Source organism: Oncorhynchus keta, chromosome 2, assembly GCF_023373465.1.
Source record: "Oncorhynchus keta strain PuntledgeMale-10-30-2019 chromosome 2, Oket_V2, whole genome shotgun sequence".
Classification (NCBI taxonomy): Eukaryota; Metazoa; Chordata; class Actinopteri; order Salmoniformes; family Salmonidae; genus Oncorhynchus; species Oncorhynchus keta.
In genome coordinates, this window is record NC_068422.1 from 2608398 (window position 1) to 2630577 (window position 22180).

A 22180-nucleotide genomic window follows, 5' to 3' on the forward strand; every position below is an offset into this window, starting at 1 on the left:
TGGAGAAAACACAGGTCATAATAGTGGACTGACTGGAGACAACACAAGATCATAATAGTGGGCTGACTGGAGACAACACAGATCACAATAGTGGGCTGACTGGAGACAACACAGGATCATAATAGCAGACTGACTGGAGACAACACAGGATCATAATAGCAGACTGACTGGAGACAACACAGGTCATAATAGTGGACTGACTGGAGACAACACAAGATCATAATAGTGGGCTGACTGGAGACAACACAGGATCATAATAGTAGGCTGACTGGAGACAACACAGATCATAATAGTGGGCTGACTGGAGACAACACAGGATCACAATAGTGGACTGACTGGAGACAATACAGGATCATAATAGCAGACTGACTGGAGAAAACACAGGTCATAATAGCAGACTGACTGGAGACAACACAGGATCATAATAGCAGTTTGATTGGAGACATAACAGGATCATAATAGTGGACTAACTGGAGACAACACAGGGTCATAATAGTGGGCTGACTGGAGAAAACACAGGTCATAATAGCAGTTTGACTGGAGACATAACAGGATTATAATAGCAGACTGACTGGAGACAACACAGGATCATAATAGCAGACTGACTGGAGACAACACAGGATCATAATAGCAGACTGACTGGAGAAAACACAGGTCATAATAGCAGACTGACTGGAGACAACACAGGATCATAATAGCAGACTGACTGGAGACAACACAGGATCATAATAGCAGTTTGACTGGAGACATAACAGGATCATAATAGTGGACTAACTGGAGACAACACAGGGTCATAATAGTGGGCTGACTGGAGAAAATACAGGTCATAATAGCAGTTTGACTGGAGACATAACAGGATTATAAAAGCAGACTGACTGGAGACAACACAGGATCATAATAGCAGACTGACTGGAGACAACACAGGATCATAATAGCAGACTGACTGGAGACAACACAGGATCATAATAGCAGACTGACTGGAGACAACACAGGATCATAATAGTGGGCTGACTGGAGACAACACAGGTCATAATAGTGGGCTGACTGGAGACAACACAGGTCATAATAGTGGGCTGACTGGAGACAACACAGGATAATAGTGGACTGACTGGAGACCACACAGGATCATAATAGTGGACTGACTGAAGACAACACAGGTCATAATAGCAGACTGACTGGAGACAACACAGGTCATAATAGTGGACTGACTGGAGACAACACAGGATCATAATAGCAGACTGACTGGAGACAACACAGGATCATAATAGTGGGCTGACTGGAGACAACACAGGATCATAATAGCAGACTGACTGGAGAAAACACAGGTCATAATAGCAGACTGACTGGAGACAACACAGGATCATAATAGCAGACTGACTGGAGACAACACAGGATCATAATAGCAGTTTGACTGGAGACATAACAGGATCATAATAGTGGACTAACTGGAGACAACACAGGGTCATAATAGTGGGCTGACTGGAGAAAATACAGGTCATAATAGCAGTTTGACTGGAGACATAACAGGATTATAAAAGCAGACTGACTGGAGACAACACAGGATCATAATAGCAGACTGACTGGAGACAACACAGGATCATAATAGTGGGCTGACTGGAGACAATACAGGATCATAATAGCAGACTGACTGGAGAAAACACAGGTCATAATAGCGGACTGACTGGAGACAACACAGGATCATAATAGCAGACTGACTGGAGACAACACAGGATCATAATAGTGGGCTGACTGGAGACAACACAGGTCATAATAGTGGGCTGACTGGAGACAACACAGGTCATAATAGTGGGCTGACTGGAGACAACACAGGATAATAATAGTGGACTGACTGGAGACCACACAGGATCATAATAGTGGACTGACTGAAGACAACACAGGTCATAATAGCAGACTGACTGGAGACAACACAGGTCATAATAGTGGACTGACTGGAGACAACACAAGATCATAATAGTGGGCTGACTGGAGACAACACAGGTCACAATAGTGGGCTGACTGGAGACAACACAGGATCATAATAGTGGGCTGACTGGAGACAACACAGGTCACAATAGTGGGCTGACTGGAGACAACATAGGATCATAATAGTGGGCTGACTGGAGACAACACAGGTCACAATAGTGGGCTGACTGGAGACAACACAGGTCATAATAGCAGACTGACTGGAGACAACACAGGATCATAATAGTGGGCTGACTGAAGACAACACAGGTCATAATAGTGGACTGACTGGAGACAACACAGGTCATGATAGCAGACTGACTGGAGACAACACAGGATCATAATAGCAGACTGATTGGAGACAACACAGGATCATAATAGTGGGCTGACTGAAGACAACACAGGATCACAATAGTGGACTGACTGGAGACAACACAGGATCACAATAGTGGGCTGACTGGAGACAACACAGATCATAAAAGTGGGCTGACTGGAGACAACACAGGTCATAATAGCAGACTGACTGGAGACAACACAGGATCATAATAGCAGACTGACTGGAGACAACACAGGATCATAATAGCAGACTGACTGGAGACAACACAGGATCATAATAGTGGGCTGACTGAAGACAACACAGGATCACAATAGTGGACTGACTGGAGACAACACAGGATCACAATAGTGGGCTGACTGGAGACAACACAGATCATAAAAGTGGGCTGACTGGAGACAACACAGGTCATAATAGCAGACTGACTGGAGACAACACAGGATCATAATAGCAGACTGACGGGAGACAACACAGGTCACAATAGTAGGCTGACTGGAGACAACACAGATCATAAAAGTGGGCTGACTGGAGACAACACAGGTCATAATAGTGGACTGACTGGAGACAACACAAGATCATAATAGTGGGCTGACTGGAGACAACACAGGTCACAATAGTGGGCTGACTAGAGACAACACAGGATAATAATAGTGGACTGACTGGAGACAACACAAGATCATAATAGTGGGCTGACTGGAGACAACACAGGATCATAATAGTAGGCTGACTGGAGACAACACAGATCATAATAGTGGGCTGACTGGAGACAACACAGGATCACAATAGTGGACTGACTGGAGACAATACAGGATCATAATAGCAGACTGACTGGAGAAAACACAGGTCATAATAGCAGACTGACTGGAGACAACACAGGATCATAATAGCAGTTTGATTGGAGACATAACAGGATCATAATAGTGACTAACTGGAGACAACACAGGGTCATAATAGTGGGCTGACTGGAGAAAACACAGGTCATAATAGCAGTTTGACTGGAGACATAACAGGATTATAATAGCAGACTGACTGGAGACAACACAGGATCATAATAGCAGACTGACTGGAGACAACACAGATCATAATAGTGGGCTGACTGGAGACAACACAGGATCACAATAGTGGACTGACTGGAGACAATACAGGATCATAATAGCAGACTGACTGGAGACAACACAGGATCATAATAGCAGACTGACTGGAGACAACACAGGATCATAATAGCAGTTTGACTGGAGACATAACAGGATCATAATAGTGGACTAACTGGAGACAACACAGGATCATAATATCAGACTGACTGGAGACAACACAGGTCATAATAGCAGACTGTCTGGAGACAACACAGGTCACAATAGTGGGCTGACTGGAGACAACACAGGATCATAATAGTAGGCTGACTGGAGACAACACAGATCATAATAGTGGGCTGACTGGAGACAACACAGGATCACAATAGTGGACTGACTGGAGACAATACAGGATCATAATAGCAGACTGACTGGAGAAAACACAGGTCATAATAGCAGACTGACTGGAGACAACACAGGATCATAATAGCAGACTGACTGCAGACAACACAGGATCATAATAGCAGACTGACTGGAGACAACACAGGATCATAATAGCAGACTGACTGGAGACAACACAGGATCATAATAGCGGACTGCCTGGAGACAACACAGGTCACAATAGTGGGCTGACTGGAGACAACACATGATCATAATAGTAGGCTGACTGGAGACAACACAGATCATAATAGTGGGCTGACTGGAGACAACACAGGATCACAATAGTGGACTGACTGGAGACAACACAGGATCATAATAGCAGACTGACTGGAGACAACACAGGGTCATAATAGTGGGCTGACTGGAGAAAACACAGGTCATAATAGTGGACTGACTGGAGACAACACAAGATCATAATAGTGGGCTGACTGGAGACAACACAGATCACAATAGTGGGCTGACTGGAGACAACACAGGATCATAATAGCAGACTGACTGGAGACAACACAGGATCATAATAGCAGACTGACTGGAGACAACACAGGTCATAATAGTGGACTGACTGGAGACAACACAAGATCATAATAGTGGGCTGACTGGAGTCAACACAGATCATAAAAGTGGGCTGACTGGAGACAACACAGGTTATAATAGCAGACAGACTGGAGACAACACAGGATCATAATAGCAGACTGACTGGAGACAACACAGGATCATAATAGCAGTTTGACTGGAGACAACACAGGGTCATAATAGTGGGCTGACTGGAGACAATACAGGATCATAATAGTGGACTGACTGGAGACAACACAGGATCATAATAGCAGACTGACTGGAGACAACACAGGATCATAATAGTAGACTGACTGGAGACAACACAGGTCATAATAGTGGGCTGACTGGAGACAACACAGGATCATAATAGTGGACTGACTGGAGACAACACAGGATCATAATAGCAGACTGACTGGAGACAGACAACACAGGTCCCAATAGCAGACTGACTGGAGACAACACAGGATCATAATAGCGGACTGACTGGAGACAACACAGGATCATAATAGTGGACTGACTGGAGACAACACAGGATCATAATAGTGGACTGACTGGAGACAACACAGGTCATAATAGTGGACTGACTGGAGACATAACAGGATCATAATAGTGGACTAACTGGAGACAACACAGGATCATAATAGCAGACTAACTGGAGACAACACAGGATCATAATAGCAGTTTGACTGGAGACATAACAGGATCATAATAGTGGACTAACTGGAGACAACACAGGATCATAATATCAGACTGACTGGAGACAACACAGGTCATAATAGCAGACTGTCTGGAGACAACACAGGTCACAATAGTGGGCTGACTGGAGACAACACAGGATCACAATAGTGGACTGACTGGAGACAATACAGGATCATAATAGCAGACTGACTGAGAAAACACAGGTCATAATAGCAGACTGACTGGAGACAACACAGGATCATAATAGCAGTTTGATTGGAGACATAACAGGACATAATAGTGGACTAACTGGAGACAACACAGGGTCATAATAGTGGGCTGACTGGAGAAAACACAGGTCATAATAGCAGTTTGAGGACATAACAGGATTATAATAGCAGACTGACTGGAGACAACACAGGATCATAATAGCAGACTGACTGGAGACAACACAGGATCATAATAGCAGACTGACTGGAGACAACACAGGATCATAATAGCAGTTTGACTGGAGACATAACAGGATCATAATAGTGGACTAACTGGAGACAACACAGGATCATAATAGCAGACTGACTGGAGACAACACAGGTCATAATAGCAGACTGTCTGGAGACAACACAGGTCACAATAGTGGGCTGACTGGAGACAACACAGGATCATAATAGTAGGCTGACTGGAGACAACACAGATCATAATAGTGGGCTGACTGGAGACTATACAGGATCATAATAGCAGACTGACTGGAGACAACACAGGATCATAATAGCAGACTGACTGGAGAAAACACAGGTCATAATAGCAGACTGACTGGAGACAACACAGGATCATAATAGCAGACTGACTGCAGACAACACAGGATCATAATAGCAGACTGACTGGAGACAACACAGGATCATAATAGCAGACTGACTGGAGACAACACAGGTCATAATAGCAGACTGACTGGAGACAACACAGGTCACAATAGTGGGCTGACTGGAGACAACACAGGATCATAATAGCAGACTGACTGGAGACAACACAGGATCATAATAGTGGGCTGACTGAAGACAACACAGGATCACAATAGTGGACTGACTGGAGACAACACAGGATCACAATAGTGGGCTGACTGGAGACAACACAGATCATAAAAGTGGGCTGACTGGAGACAACACAGGTCATGATAGCAGACTGACTGGAGACAACACAGGATCATAATAGTGGGCTGACTGAAGACAACACAGGATCACAATAGTGGACTGACTGGAGACAACACAGATCATAATAGTGGGCTGACTGGAGACAACACAGGATCATAATAGTAGGCTGACTGGAGTCAACACAGATCATAAAAGTGGGCTGACTGGAGACAACACAGGTTATAATAGCAGACAGACTGGAGACAACACAGGATCATAATAGCAGACTGACTGGAGACAACACAGGATCATAATAGCAGTTTGACTGGAGACAACACAGGGTCATAATAGCGGACTGACTGGAGACAACACAGGATCATAATAAAAGACTGACTGGAGACAACACAGGTCATAATAGCAGACTGACTGGAGACAACACAGGTCACAATAGTGGGCTGACTGGAGACAACACAGGATCATAATAGCAGACTGACTGGAGACATAACAGGATCATAATAGTGGACTAACTGGAGACAACACAGGATCATAATAAAAGACTGACTGGAGACAACACAGGTCATAATAGCAGACTGACTGGAGACAACACAGGTCACAATAGTGGGCTGACTGGAGACAACACAGGATCATAATAGCAGACTGACTGGAGACAACACAGGATCATAATAGTGGGCTGACTGAAGACAACACAGGATCACAATAGTGGACTGACTGGAGACAACACAGGATCACAATAGTGGGCTGACTGGAGACAACACAGATCATAAAAGTGGGCTGACTGGAGACAACACAGGTCATGATAGCAGACTGACTGGAGACAACACAGGATCATAATAGCAGACTGACTGGAGACAACACAGGATCATAATAGTGGGCTGACTGAAGACAACACAGGATCACAATAGTGGACTGACTGGAGACAACACAGGATCACAATAGTGGGCTGACTGGAGACAACACAGATCATAAAAGTGGGCTGACTGGAGACAACACAGGTCATAATAGCAGACTGACTGGAGACAACACAGGATCATAATAGCAGACTGACTGGAGACAACACAGGTCACAATAGTAGGCTGACTGGAGACAACACAGATCATAAAAGTGGGCTGACTGGAGACAACACAGGTCATAATATTGGACTGACTGGAGACAACACAAGATCATAATAGTGGGCTGACTGGAGACAACACAGGTCACAATAGTGGGCTGACTGGAGACAACACAGGATCATAATAGTAGGCTGACTGGAGACAACACAGATCATAATAGTGGGCTGACTGGAGACAACACAGGTCATAATAGCAGACTGACTGGAGACAACACAGGATCATAATAGTGGGCTGACTGAAGACAACACAGGATCACAATAGTGGACTGACTGGAGACAATACAGGATCATAATAGCAGACTGACTGGAGACAACACAGATCATAATAGTGGGCTGACTGGAGACAACACAGGATCATAATAGTAGGCTGACTGGAGTCAACACAGATCATAAAAGTGGGCTGACTGGAGACAACACAGGTTATAATAGCAGACAGACTGGAGACAACACAGGATCATAATAGCAGACTGACTGGAGACAACACAGGATCATAATAGCAGTTTGACTGGAGACAACACAGGGTCATAATAGTGGGCTGACTGGAGACAATACAGGATCATAATAGTGGACTGACTGGAGACAACACAGGATCATAATAGCAGACTGACTGGAGACAACACAGGATCATAATAGTAGACTGACTGGAGACAACACAGGTCATAATAGTGGGCTGACTGGAGACAACACAGGATCATAATAGTGGACTGACTGGAGACAACACAGGATCATAATAGCAGACTGACTGGAGACAGACAACACAGGTCCCAATAGCAGACTGACTGGAGACAACACAGGATCATAATAGCGGACTGACTGGAGACAACACAGGATCATAATAGTGGACTGACTGGAGACAACACAGGATCATAATAGTGGACTGACTGGAGACAACACAGGTCATAATAGTGGACTGACTGGAGACATAACAGGATCATAATAGTGGACTAACTGGAGACAACACAGGATCATAATAGCAGACTAACTGGAGACAACACAGGATCATAATAGCAGACTGACTGGAGACAACACAGGATCATAATAGCAGACTGACTGGAGACAACACAGGATCATAATAGCGGACTGACTGGAGACAACACAGGATCATAATAGTGGACTGACTGGAGACAACACAGATCATAAAAGTGGGCTGACTGGAGACAATACAGGATCATAATAGCAGACTGACTGGAGAAAACACAGGTCATAATAGCAGACTGACTGGAGACAACACAGGATCATAATAGCAGTTTGATTGGAGACATAACAGGATCATAATAGTGGACTAACTGGAGACAACACAGGGTCATAATAGTGGGCTGACTGGAGAAAACACAGGTCATAATAGCAGTTTGACTGGAGACATAACAGGATTATAATAGCAGACTGACTGGAGACAACACAGGATCATAATAGCAGACTGACTGGAGACAACACAGATCATAATAGTGGGCTGACTGGAGACAACACAGGATCACAATAGTGGACTGACTGGAGACAATACAGGATCATAATAGCAGACTGACTGGAGACAACACAGGATCATAATAGCAGACTGACTGGAGACAACACAGGATCATAATAGCAGTTTGACTGGAGACATAACAGGATCATAATAGTGGACTAACTGGAGACAACACAGGATCATAATATCAGACTGACTGGAGACAACACAGGTCATAATAGCAGACTGTCTGGAGACAACACAGGTCACAATAGTGGGCTGACTGGAGACAACACATGATCATAATAGTAGGCTGACTGGAGACAACACAGATCATAATAGTGGGCTGACTGGAGACAACACAGGATCACAATAGTGGACTGACTGGAGACAATACAGGATCATAATAGCAGACTGACTGGAGAAAACACAGGTCATAATAGCAGACTGACTGGAGACAACACAGGATCATAATAGCAGACTGACTGCAGACAACACAGGATCATAATAGCAGACTGACTGGAGACAACACAGGATCATAATAGCAGACTGACTGGAGACAACACAGGATCATAATAGCGGACTGCCTGGAGACAACACAGGTCACAATAGTGGGCTGACTGGAGACAACACATGATCATAATAGTAGGCTGACTGGAGACAACACAGATCATAATAGTGGGCTGACTGGAGACAACACAGGATCACAATAGTGGACTGACTGGAGACAATACAGGATCATAATAGCAGACTGACTGGAGACAACACAGGGTCATAATAGTGGGCTGACTGGAGAAAACACAGGTCATAATAGTGGACTGACTGGAGACAACACAAGATCATAATAGTGGGCTGACTGGAGACAACACAGATCACAATAGTGGGCTGACTGGAGACAACACAGGATCATAATAGCAGACTGACTGGAGACAACACAGGATCATAATAGCAGACTGACTGGAGACAACACAGGTCATAATAGTGGACTGACTGGAGACAACACAAGATCATAATAGTGGGCTGACTGGAGACAACACAGGATCATAATAGTAGGCTGACTGGAGACAACACAGATCATAATAGTGGGCTGACTGGAGACAACACAGGATCACAATAGTGGACTGACTGGAGACAATACAGGATCATAATAGCAGACTGACTGGAGAAAACACAGGTCATAATAGCAGACTGACTGGAGACAACACAGGATCATAATAGCAGTTTGATTGGAGACATAACAGGATCATAATAGTGGACTAACTGGAGACAACACAGGGTCATAATAGTGGGCTGACTGGAGAAAACACAGGTCATAATAGCAGTTTGACTGGAGACATAACAGGATTATAATAGCAGACTGACTGGAGACAACACAGGATCATAATAGCAGACTGACTGGAGACAACACAGGATCATAATAGCAGACTGACTGGAGAAAACACAGGTCATAATAGCAGACTGACTGGAGACAACACAGGATCATAATAGCAGACTGACTGGAGACAACACAGGATCATAATAGCAGTTTGACTGGAGACATAACAGGATCATAATAGTGGACTAACTGGAGACAACACAGGGTCATAATAGTGGGCTGACTGGAGAAAATACAGGTCATAATAGCAGTTTGACTGGAGACATAACAGGATTATAAAAGCAGACTGACTGGAGACAACACAGGATCATAATAGCAGACTGACTGGAGACAACACAGGTCATAATAGTGGACTGACTGGAGACAACACAGGATCATAATAGTAGACTGACTGGAGACAACACAGGATCATAATAGCAGGCTGACTGGAGACAACACAGGATCATAATAGTGGGCTGACTGGAGACAACACAGGTCATAATAGTGGGCTGACTGGAGACAACACAGGATAATAATAGTGGACTGACTGGAGACCACACAGGATCATAATAGTGGACTGACTGGAGACAACACAGGATCATAATAGTGGGCTGACTGAAGACAACACAGGTCATAATAGTGGACTGACTGGAGACAACACAGGATCATAATAGCAGACTGACTGGAGACAACACAGGTCATAATAGTGGACTGACTGGAGACAACACAAGATCATAATAGCAGACTGACTGGAGAAAACACAGGTCATAATAGCAGACTGACTGGAGACAACACAGGATCATAATAGCAGACTGACTGGAGACAACACAGGATCATAATAGCAGTTTGACTGGAGACATAACAGGATCATAATAGTGGACTAACTGGAGACAACACAGGTCATAATAGTGGGCTGACTGGAGAAAATACAGGTCATAATAGCAGTTTGACTGGAGACATAACAGGATTATAAAAGCAGACTGACTGGAGACAACACAGGATCATAATAGCAGACTGACTGGAGACAACACAGGATCATAATAGTGGGCTGACTGGAGACAATACAGGATCATAATAGCAGACTGACTGGAGAAAACACAGGTCATAATAGCGGACTGACTGGAGACAACACAGGATCATAATAGCAGACTGACTGGAGACAACACAGGATCATAATAGTGGGCTGACTGGAGACAACACAGGTCATAATAGTGGGCTGACTGGAGACAACACAGGTCATAATAGTGGGCTGACTGGAGACAACACAGGATAATAATAGTGGACTGACTGGAGACCACACAGGATCATAATAGTGGACTGACTGAAGACAACACAGGTCATAATAGCAGACTGACTGGAGACAACACAGGTCATAATAGTGGACTGACTGGAGACAACACAAGATCATAATAGTGGGCTGACTGGAGACAACACAGGTCACAATAGTGGGCTGACTGGAGACAACACAGGATCATAATAGTGGGCTGACTGGAGACAACACAGGTCACAATAGTGGGCTGACTGGAGACAACATAGGATCATAATAGTGGGCTGACTGGAGACAACACAGGTCACAATAGTGGGCTGACTGGAGACAACACAGGTCATAATAGCAGACTGACTGGAGACAACACAGGATCATAATAGTGGGCTGACTGAAGACAACACAGGTCATAATAGTGGACTGACTGGAGACAACACAGGTCATGATAGCAGACTGACTGGAGACAACACAGGATCATAATAGCAGACTGATTGGAGACAACACAGGATCATAATAGTGGGCTGACTGAAGACAACACAGGATCACAATAGTGGACTGACTGGAGACAACACAGGATCACAATAGTGGGCTGACTGGAGACAACACAGATCATAAAAGTGGGCTGACTGGAGACAACACAGGTCATAATAGCAGACTGACTGGAGACAACACAGGATCATAATAGCAGACTGACTGGAGACAACACAGGATCATAATAGCAGACTGACTGGAGACAACACAGGATCATAATAGTGGGCTGACTGAAGACAACACAGGATCACAATAGTGGACTGACTGGAGACAACACAGGATCACAATAGTGGGCTGACTGGAGACAACACAGATCATAAAAGTGGGCTGACTGGAGACAACACAGGTCATAATAGCAGACTGACTGGAGACAACACAGGATCATAATAGCAGACTGACGGGAGACAACACAGGTCACAATAGTAGGCTGACTGGAGACAACACAGATCATAAAAGTGGGCTGACTGGAGACAACACAGGTCATAATAGTGGACTGACTGGAGACAACACAAGATCATAATAGTGGGCTGACTAGTCACAATAGTGGGCTGACTGGAGACAACACAGGATCATAAGAGTAGGCTGACTGGAGACAACACAGATCATAATAGTGGGCTGACTGGAGACAACACAGGATCATAATAGCAGACTGACTGGAGACAACACAGGATCATAATAGTGGGCTGACTGAAGACAACACAGGATCACAATAGTGGACTGACTGGAGACAATACAGGATCATAATAGCAGACTGACTGGAGACAACACAGATCATAATAGTGGGCTGACTGGAGACAACACAGGATCATAATAGTAGGCTGACTGGAGTCAACACAGGATCATAAAAGTGGGCTGACTGGAGACAACACAGGTTATAATAGCAGACAGACTGGAGACAACACAGGATCATAATAGCAGACTGACTGGAGACAACACAGGATCATAATAGCAGTTTGACTGGAGACAACACAGGGTCATAATAGCGGACTGACTGGAGACAACACAGGATCATAATAAAAGACTGACTGGAGACAACACAGGTCATAATAGCAGACTGACTGGAGACAACACAGGTCACAATAGTGGGCTGACTGGAGACAACACAGGATCATAATAGCAGACTGACTGGAGACATAACAGGATCATAATAGTGGACTAACTGGAGACAACACAGGATCATAATAAAGACTGACTGGAGACAACACAGGTCATAATAGCAGACTGACTGGAGACAACACAGGTCATAATAGTGGGCTGACTGGAGACAACACAGGATCATAATAGCAGACTGACTGGAGACAACACAGGATCATAATAGTGGGCTGACTGAAGACAACACAGGATCACAATAGTGGACTGACTGGAGACAACACAGGATCACAATAGTGGGCTGACTGGAGACAACACAGATCATAAAAGTGGGCTGACTGGAGACAACACAGGATCATAATAGCAGACTGACTGGAGACAACACAGGATCATAATAGTGGGCTGACTGAAGACAACACAGGATCACAATAGTGGACTGACTGGAGACAACACAGATCATAATAGTGGGCTGACTGGAGACAACACAGGATCATAATAGTAGGCTGACTGGAGTCAACACAGATCATAAAAGTGGGCTGACTGGAGACAACACAGGTTATAATAGCAGACAGACTGGAGACAACACAGGATCATAATAGCAGACTGACTGGAGACAACACAGGATCATAATAGCAGTTTGACTGGAGACAACACAGGGTCATAATAGCGGACTGACTGGAGACAACACAGGATCATAATAAAAGACTGACTGGAGACAACACAGGTCATAATAGCACTGACTGGAGACAGGTCACAATAGTGGGCTGACTGGAGACAACACAGGATCAGGACTCTGGAGACATAACAGGATAGTGGACTAACTGGAGACAACACAGGATCATAATAAAAGACTGACTGGAGACAACACAGGTCATAATAGCAGACTGACTGCAGACAACACAGGATCATAATAGCAGACTGACTGGAGACACAATCATAATAGCAGACTGGAGACAACACAGGATCATAATAGCGGACTGCCTGGAGACAACACAGGTCACAATAGTGGGCTGACTGGAGACAACACATGATCATAATAGTAGGCTGACTGGAGACAACACAGATCATAATAGTGGGCTGACTGGAGACAACACAGGATCACAATAGTGGACTGACTGGAGACAATACAGGATCATAATAGCAGACTGACTGGAGACAACACAGGGTCATAATAGTGGGCTGACTGGAGAAAACACAGGTCATAATAGTGGACTGACTGAGACAACACAAGATCATAATAGTGGGCTGACTGGAGACAACACAGATCACAATAGTGGGCTGACTGGAGACAACACAGGATCATAATAGCAGACTGACTGGAGACAACACAGGATCATAATAGCAGACTGACTGGAGACAACACAGGTCACAATATTGGGCTGACTGAAGACAACACAGGATCACAATAGTGGACTGACTGGAGACAATACAGGATCATAATAGCAGACTGACTGGAGAAAACACAGGTCATAATAGCAGACTGACTGGAGACAACACAGGATCACAATATCAGACTGACTGGAGACAACACAGGATCATAATAGCAGTTTGACATGAGACATAACAGGATCATAATAGTGGACTAACTGGAGACAACACAGGATCATAATAAAAGACTGACTGGAGACAACACAGGTCATAATAGCAGACTGTCTGGAGACAACACAGGATCATAATAGCAGACTGACTGGAGACAACACAGGTCACAATAGTGGGCTGACTGGAGACAACACAGGATCATAATAGCAGACTGACTGGAGACAACACAGGATCATAATAGTGGGCTGACTGAAGACAACACAGGATCACAATAGTGGACTGACCGGAGACAACACAGGATCACAATAGTGGGCTGACTGGAGACAACACAGATCATAAAAGTGGGCTGACTGGAGACAACACAAGTCATAATAGCAGACTGACTGGAGACAACACAAGATCATAATAGCAGACTGACTGGAGACAACACAGGTCACAATAGTAGGCTGACTGGAGACAACACAGATAATAAAAGTGGGCTGACTGGAGACAACACAGGTCATAATAGTGGACTGACTGGAGACAACACAAGATCATAATAGTGGGCTGACTGGAGACAACACAGGTCACAATAGTGGGCTGACTGGAGACAACACAGGATCATAATAGTAGGCTGACTGGAGACAACACAGATCATAATAGTGGGCTGACTGGAGACAACACAGGTCATAATAGCAGACTGACTGGAGACAACACAGGATCATAATAGTGGGCTGACTGAAGACAACACAGGATCATAATAGCAGACTGACTGGAGAAAACACAGGATAATAATAGCAGTTTGACTGGAGACATAACAGGATCATAATAGTGGACTAACTGGAGACAACACAGGATCATAATAGCAGACTGACTGGAGACAACACAGGTCATAATAGCAGACTGTCTGGAGACAACACAGGTCATAATAGCAGACTGTCTGGAGACAACACAGGATCATAATAGCAGACTGACTGGAGACAACACAGGTCACAATAGTGGGCTGACTGGAGACAACACAGGATCATAATAGTGGGCTGACTGAAGACAACACAGAATCACAATAGTGGACTGACTGGAGACAATACAGGATCATAATAGCAGACTGACTGGAGACAACACAGATCATAAAAGTGGGCTGACTGGAGACAACACAGGTTATAATAGCAGACAGACTGGAGACAACATAGGATCATAATAGCAGACTGACTGGAGACAACACAGGATCATAATAGCAGTTTGACTGGAGACAACACAGGGTCATAATAGCGGACTGACTGGAGACAACACAGGATCATAATAGCAGACTGACTGGAGACAACACAGATCATAATAGTGGGCTGACTGGAGACAACACAGGTCATAATAGTGGGCTGACTGGAGACAATACAGGATCATAATAGCAGACTGACTGGAGAAAACACAGGTCATAATAGCGGACTGACTGGAGACAACACAGGATCATAATAGCAGACTGACTGGAGACAACACAGGATCATAATAGTGGGCTGACTGGAGACAACACAGGTCATAATAGTGGGCTGACTGGAGACAACACAGGTCATAATAGTGGGCTGACTGGAGACAACACAGGATAATAATAGTGGACTGACTGGAGACCACACAGGATCATAATAGTGGACTGACTGAAGACAACACAGGTCATAATAGCAGACTGACTGGAGACAACACAGGTCATAATAGTGGACTGACTGGAGACAACACAAGATCATAATAGTGGGCTGACTGGAGACAACACAGGTCACAATAGTGGGCTGACTGGAGACAACACAGGATCATAATAGTGGGCTGACTGGAGACAACACAGGTCACAATAGTGGGCTGACTGGAGACAACATAGGATCATAATAGTGGGCTGACTGGAGACAACACAGGTCACAATAGTGGGCTGACTGGAGACAACACAGGTCATAATAGCAGACTGACTGGAGACAACACAGGATCATAATAGTGGGCTGACTGAAGACAACACAGGTCATAATAGTGGACTGACTGGAGACAACACAGTTCATGATAGCAGACTGACTGGAGACAACACAGGATCATAATAGCAGACTGATTGGAGACAACACAGGATCATAATAGTGGGCTGACTGAAGACAACACAGGATCACAATAGTGGACTGACTGGAGACAACACAGGATCACAATAGTGGGCTGACTGGAGACAACACAGATCATAAAAGTGGGCTGACTGGAGACAACACAGGTCATAATAGCAGACTGACTGGAGACAACACAGGATCATAATAGCAGACTGACTGGAGACAACACAGGATCATAATAGCAGACTGACTGGAGACAACACAGGATCATAATAGTGGGCTGACTGAAGACAACACAGGATCACAATAGTGGACTGACTGGAGACAACACAGGATCATAATAGTGGGCTGACTGGAGACAACACAGATCATAAAAGTGGGCTGACTGGAGACAACACAGGTCATAATAGCAGACTGACTGGAGACAACACAGGATCATAATAGCAGACTGACTGGAGACAACACAGGTCACAATAGTAGGCTGACTGGAGACAACACAGATCATAAAAGTGGGCTGACTGGAGACAACACAGGTCATAATAGTGGACTGACTGGAGACAACACAAGATCATAATAGTGGGCTGACTGGAGACAACACAGGTCACAATAGTGGGCTGACTAGAGACAACACAGGATAATAATAGTGGACTGACTGGAGACAACACAAGATCATAATAGTGGGCTGACTGGAGAATAGGATCATAATAGTAGGCTGACTGGAGACAACACAGGATCATAATAGTGGGCTGACTGGAGACAACACAGGATCACAATAGTGGACTGACTGGAGACAATACAGGATCATAATAGCAGACTGACTGGAGAAAACACAGGTCATAATAGCAGACTGACTGGAGACAACACAGGATCATAATAGCAGTTTGATTGGAGACATAACAGGATCATAATAGTGGACTAACTGGAGACAACACAGGGTCATAATAGTGGGCTGACTGGAGAAAACACAGGTCATAATAGCAGTTTGACTGGAGACATAACAGGATTATAATAGCAGACTGACTGGAGACAACACAGGATCATAATAGCAGACTGACTGGAGACAACACAGATCATAATAGTGGGCTGACTGGAGACAACACAGGATCACAATAGTGGACTGACTGGAGACAATACAGGATCATAATAGCAGACTGACTGGAGACAACACAGGATCATAATAGCAGACTGACTGGAGACAACACAGGATCATAATAGCAGTTTGACTGGAGACATAACAGGATCATAATAGTGGACTAACTGGAGACAACACAGGATCATAATATCAGACTGACTGGAGACAACACAGGTCATAATAGCAGACTGTCTGGAGACAACACAGGTCACAATAGTGGGCTGACTGGAGACAACACAGGATCATAATAGTAGGCTGACTGGAGACAACACAGATCATAATAGTGGGCTGACTGGAGACAACACAGGATCACAATAGTGGACTGACTGGAGACAATACAGGATCATAATAGCAGACTGACTGGAGAAAACACAGGTCATAATAGCAGACTGACTGGAGACAACACAGGATCATAATAGCAGACTGACTGCAGACAACACAGGATCATAATAGCAGACTGACTGGAGACAACACAGGATCATAATAGCAGACTGACTGGAGACAACACAGGATCATAATAGCGGACTGCCTGGAGACAACACAGGTCACAATAGTGGGCTGACTGGAGACAACACATGATCATAATAGTAGGCTGACTGGAGACAACACAGATCATAATAGTGGGCTGACTGGAGACAACACAGGATCACAATAGTGGACTGACTGGAGACAATACAGGATCATAATAGCAGACTGACTGGAGACAACACAGGGTCATAATAGTGGGCTGACTGGAGAAAACACAGGTCATAATAGTGGACTGACTGGAGACAACACAAGATCATAATAGTGGGCTGACTGGAGACAACACAGATCACAATAGTGGGCTGACTGGAGACAACACAGGATCATAATAGCAGACTGACTGGAGACAACACAGGATCATAATAGCAGACTGACTGGAGACAACACAGGTCATAATAGTGGACTGACTGGAGACAACACAAGATCATAATAGTGGGCTGACTGGAGACAACACAGGATCATAATAGTAGGCTGACTGGAGACAACACAGATCATAATAGTGGGCTGACTGGAGACAACACAGGATCACAATAGTGGACTGACTGGAGACAATACAGGATCATAATAGCAGACTGACTGGAGAAAACACAGGTCATAATAGCAGACTGACTGGAGACAACACAGGATCATAATAGCAGTTTGATTGGAGACATAACAGGATCATAATAGTGGACTAACTGGAGACAACACAGGGTCATAATAGTGGGCTGACTGGAGAAAACACAGGTCATAATAGCAGTTTGACTGGAGACATAACAGGATTATAATAGCAGACTGACTGGAGACAACACAGGATCATAATAGCAGACTGACTGGAGACAACACAGGATCATAATAGCAGACTGACTGGAGAAAACACAGGTCATAATAGCAGACTGACTGGAGACAACACAGGATCATAATAGCAGACTGACTGGAGACAACACAGGATCATAATAGCAGTTTGACTGGAGACATAACAGGATCATAATAGTGGACTAACTGGAGACAACACAGGGTCATAATAGTGGGCTGACTGGAGAAAATACAGGTCATAATAGCAGTTTGACTGGAGACATAACAGGATTATAAAAGCAGACTGACTGGAGACAACACAGGATCATAATAGCAGACTGACTGGAGACAACACAGGATCATAATAGCAGACTGACTGGAGACAACACAGGATCATAATAGCAGTTTGACTGGAGACATAACAGGATCATAATAGTGGGCTGACTGGAGACAACACAGGATCATAATAGCAGACTGACTGGAGACCACACATGATCATAATAGCAGACTGACTGGAGACAACACAGGATCATAAAAGTAGGCTGACTGGAGACAACACAGGTCATAATAGTGGGCTGACTGGAGACAACACAGGTCATAATAGTGGACTGACTGGAGACAACACAGGATCATAATAGTGGACTGACTGGAGACAACACAGGATCATAATAGCAGACTGACTGGAGAAAACACAGGTCATAATAGCAGACTGACTGGAGACAACACAGGATCATAATAGCAGACTGACTGGAGACAACACAGGATCATAATAGCAGACTGACTGGAGACAACACAGGATCATAATAGCAGTTTGACTGGAGACATAACAGGTCATAATAGTGGGCTAACTGGAGACAACACAGGGTCATAATAGTGGGCTGACTGGAGACAACACAGGGTCATAATAGTAGACTGACTGGAGACATCACAGGATCATAATAGCAGACTGACTGGAGACAACACAGGATCATAAAGCAGACTGACTGGAGACAACACAGGATCATAATAGTGGGAGGACTGGAGACAACACAGGATCATAATAGCAGACTGACTGGAGACAACACAGGATCATAATAGCAGACTGACTGGAGACAACACAGGATCATAATAGCAGACTGACTGGAGACAACACAGGATCATAATAGCAGACTGACTGGAGACAACACAGGATCATAATAGCAGACTGACTGGAGACAACACAGGATCATAATAGTGGACTGACTGGAGACAACACAGGATCATAATAGTGGACTGACTGGAGACAACACAGGGTCATAATAGTGGACTGACTGGAGACAACACAGGGTCATAATAGTAGACTGACTGGAGACAACACAGGATCACAATAGTGGACTGACTGGAGACAACACAGGATCATAATAGTGGACTGACTGGAGACAACACAGGATCATAATAGCACACTGACTGGAGACAACACAGGGTCATAATAGCAGACTGACTGTTGAAAACACAGGTCATAATAGCAGACTGACTGGAGACAACACAGGATCATAATAGCAGACTGACTGGAGACAACACAGGATCATAATAGCAGTTTGACTGGAGACAACACAGGATCATAATAGTGGACTAACTGGAGACAACACAGGATCATAATAGTGGACTAACTGGAGACAACACAGGATCATAATAAAAGACTGACTGGAGACAACACAGGTCATAATAGCAGACTGTCTGGAGACAACACAGGATCATAATAGCAGACTGACTGGAGACAACACAGGTCACAATAGTGGGCTGACTAGAGACAACACAGGATAATAATAGTGGACTGACTGGAGACCACACAGGATCATAATAGTGGACTGACTGGAGACAACACAGGATCATAATAGTGGGCTGACTGAAGACAACACAGGTCATAATAGTGGACTGACTGGAGACCACACAGGATCATAATAGTGGACTGACTGGAGACAACACAGGATCATAATAGCAGACTGACTGGAGAAAACACAGGTCATAATAGCAGACTGACTGGAGACAACACAGGATCACAATATTGGGCTGACTGAAGACAACACAGGATCACAATAGTGGACTGACTGGAGACAATACAGGATCATAATAGCAGACTGACTGGAGAAAACACAGGTCATAATAGCAGACTGACTTTAGACAACACAGGATCATAATAGCAGACTGACTGGAGACAACACAGAATCATAATAGCAGACTGACTGGAGACAACACAGGATCATAATAGCAGTTTGACTGGAGACATAACAGGATCATAATAGTGGACTAACTGGAGACAACACAGGATCATAATAGCAGACTGACTGGAGACAACACAGGTCATAATAGCAGACTGTCTGGAGAAAACACAGGTCATAATAGCAGACTGACTGGAGACAACACAGGATAATAATAGTGGGCTGACTGAAGACAACACAGGATCACAATAGTGGACTGACTGGAGACAATACAGGATCATAATAGCAGACTGACTGGAGAAAACACAGGTCATAATAGCAGACTGACTGGAGACAACACAGGATCATAATAGCAGACTGACTGGAGACAACGCAGGATCATAATAGCAGTTTGACATGAGACATAACAGGATCATAATAGTGAACTAACTGGAGACAACACATGATCTTAATAAAAGATTGACTGGAGACAACACAGGTCATAATAGCAGACTGTCTGGAGACAACACAGGATCATAATAGCAGACTGACTGGAGACAACACAGGTCACAATAGTGGGCTGACTGGAGACAACACAGGATCATAATAGCAGACTGACTGGAGACAACACAGGATCATAATAGTGGGCTGACTGAAGACAACACAGGATCAAAATAGTGGCCTGACGGGAGACAACACAAGATCACAATAGTGGGCTGACTGGAGACAACACAGATCATAAAAGAGGCCTGACTGGAGACAACACAGGTCATAATAGCAGACTGACTGGAGACAACACAAGATCATAATAGCAGACTGACTGGAGACAACACAGGTCACAATAGTAGGCTGACTGGAGACAACACAGATAATAAAAGTGGGCTGACTGGAGACAACACAGGTCATAATAGTGGACTGACTGGAGACAACACAAGATCATAATAGTGGGCTGACTGGAGACAACACAGGTCACAATAGTGGGCTGACTGGAGACAACACAGGATCATAATAGTAGGCTGACTGGAGACAACACAGAT

The 22180-nt window shown here is 44.4% G+C and overlaps 1 protein-coding gene across 1 annotated transcript in view; it reads right to left on the reverse strand.

The window, feature by feature from the left end:
* Nucleotides 1-22180, reverse strand: part of LOC118371532 (potassium channel subfamily K member 12-like) — a 110451-nt gene that overhangs the window by 32333 nt on the left and 55938 nt on the right. The window lies entirely within an intron of this gene.